Source organism: Geospiza fortis, unplaced genomic scaffold, assembly GCF_000277835.1.
Source record: "Geospiza fortis unplaced genomic scaffold, GeoFor_1.0 scaffold891, whole genome shotgun sequence".
Lineage (NCBI taxonomy): Eukaryota > Metazoa > Chordata > Aves > Passeriformes > Thraupidae > Geospiza > Geospiza fortis.
Window position 1 is genome coordinate 131,814 of NW_005054649.1, and position 2,500 is coordinate 134,313.

At 55.9% G+C, this 2,500-nt stretch overlaps 1 protein-coding gene across 1 annotated transcript in view; it reads left to right on the top strand.

Moving 5' to 3' along the window:
- The window catches only part of AGAP3 (ArfGAP with GTPase domain, ankyrin repeat and PH domain 3), a gene marked incomplete at its 5' end in the record, with an annotated part of 72,319 nt that overhangs the window by 31,240 nt on the left and 38,579 nt on the right, over positions 1-2,500 (top strand). The window lies entirely within an intron of this gene.

Consider the following 2,500-nt stretch of genomic DNA (forward strand, 5'->3'; position numbering starts at 1 on the left):
CGCCTGGGGCGCCCCGCTGCCGCCCCATCCATCTCTGTCGCCTCCCCACTGTGGGGCTAATGGCTTCTTCCCCTTCCCTCTTGAGCACAGTTTGCTGCTGCAGCAGCAGCCACGGACAGACACACCTGTGACACAGCCCCAGCACCTCTGCCAAGGATGTGCTGCCACAGGACAGACGGACGGACAGTGGCTGGGGGGCGCACGGTGCTTTAGGGGGCTGCAAGGAGAAGAACAAGGTGCTGCAGCTCTTGTGAATGTTTCCAGGCCCTCAGTGTGTTCCTGATCTCCTCAGATGTGGGGTATTGGAGTGTCCCAAGCCTCAGAGTCTTTCTCCTCATTGCTTACCCTGCACCATCACTCCAGGGTTTCCCATGCTCAGTTATCCAGCTCCAGAGCCCCATGACCCTCCTGTTCTTGAGCTGGAGACCCAACCATTGCATTTCCTTTCTCTAATTTGTTGGAGCCTTTTCTTAGAGTCCTCAGTCCCCATACTGTGATGTACTCTGCAGTTCTCTAATTTTGTAACCCCAGTTTTTGATCTTCAGATCACCAAGCCAGGAGGGAGCGGCTGCTGCTGCCCTCTCCGTGTGTGTGCTCACCTGTGCACCCCTGTGTATGGGCTTATCGCATTTCCACCGTGGAAATTGCCATGCTATTACCATCAGCTCTGGAGGGAGAGCAATTTCTGGGCTATTGTTTAGCTACTCTCAGATGCTGCTGCTGCCACACACCAGGTTTCTCTCCTTTTTTCACCATTCCTTCCTCAGGGGGTGATCGAGATTGATGCCACTTGCTTTCCATCCTGCACTTCAGTGTTTCATTTCATTACTGCGTTGCCCTGGGAAAAAATCTGGTTTGCTTCCAGCTGGTGCCACTGGTGATCCACAGCCCGTTGCTGAGGCTGATGCCAGCTGGCCTCTCCTGCCTGGTTCCAGGAGGAGCTCTGAACCTTGCCCCTGAGATAGCAGTTGGATTGCTGGATGTTTACCTACAGCGAGGGTGGATTACACGTGGGCGCAGAGCATGGGCTGCCCAGCCTGTCTGCCACAAGGCTGGGGTTCTGTCCTGTGTGCTGCCCTGTGGCATCACCTGCCCAGGAGCTGGGGAAAGGACCCTGGCACCCACCATGGTGCTCCACTGCCTGCTGCAGTTTTGGCAGCATGATCCACAAAGGCTCCCTGCCTCCCTTTCCCTCTGGCACTGCTGTACAGCCTGCTTGGAAGGGCTTCATCCAGGAGCAGGAGGTAGTCCAGAGGAGGGTGTCCCACTGCATCTGCTCCTCCCCATCCTCCAGAGGGAATCAGGAGGTGCTGGGATGGATTGGCACGCTGTGGCCCGAGGCACAGCTCCCATGCCCTTTCACAGGATGACACAAGCAGAGCACGTTACGGATGGAGCAAACCTGTGCTCCAGGGATGGGCACGTGCTCTTCAATCCCTTCAGTGTGGCAGCAGCAGATCCCAGGCTGGCTGGCACGGCGTGGGGGAGCTGTGGGCCAGAACAAACCACAGAGTGTCAGCCAAGGGGATGTGCTGTTCTTCATCCAGTTCTTGCCATGGGATGGGAAGTCCCAGCTTCTTCCCTGCCTGTGCTGCTGTGTGTCTGGGGATGGTGGAATTCTGGATGCAGCAGAGGGGTCCCTGAGAGCAGACTGAGCCTTGCAGGAAGACTGTCTTTCCCTGTCCATCCAGATGTTCAGTGCCCCAGAGCATTTTTGTGCTTTTTTGTGTTCACAGTGGCTGATCTCTGGCATGAGTCAGGGCAGTTCCTGGCTTGTCTTCTCTTCCATCTCTGTTACATTCTCTCCCTGTCCCTCTTGGGGTGGGTGTCAGGACCTCAGAGATCAGCAGCCCGAATTTATTTCTCTGCCAGTGCACATCTGGCCAGGTGTGTCCTTGCCCCACTGGATGGAGGTCAGGGCTTGGCTCTGGCAGTGCTGATTTTACCAACCAAAGCTTCCTGGTGGAGCTCTTAATCTGTTTTTTGGGAGTTCATCACTCAGCCTATTTCTGGATCTGGATCATGGTACCTCCAGCCCAACTTGAAAGTTTCCTCAACAGAAGTCAGGTGTAAACTCTGGGTTTTCAGTCACAGGTTGGCAAAACACCTGGTGGTGAGCTGGCCCTGGAATTGCTTTCCTGATGGAAGCAAATCTACCTTGACCACAGCCCAGACTCATGCCTGGGAGCTGTGGGGCAGTGGTGGGTTCCTGCCCTGAGGTGCCACCTCTGCCTCTGCACCGGAGCAGTTGGTGGTTCCAGGGACAAGCAGGATGCCTGGAATGGAGGCAGGAGTGCTGGGGGCCTGATCCCTGGATTCAGCAGGGCTTTCCTTGTTGCATCTATGTTCTACCTTTCTGTGAGTGTGTTCAGTGAAAGGAGAAGAACAAGTTGTGTGAAGAGCCTGGTGCAGTTTCCCATCACTTCCCCAAAGCCTTGGAGAGAATTCTGCTGCTGGGAAGGTGCGTGGCTGAGCCCAGGCTCGCCGGCCGCGCCGCACA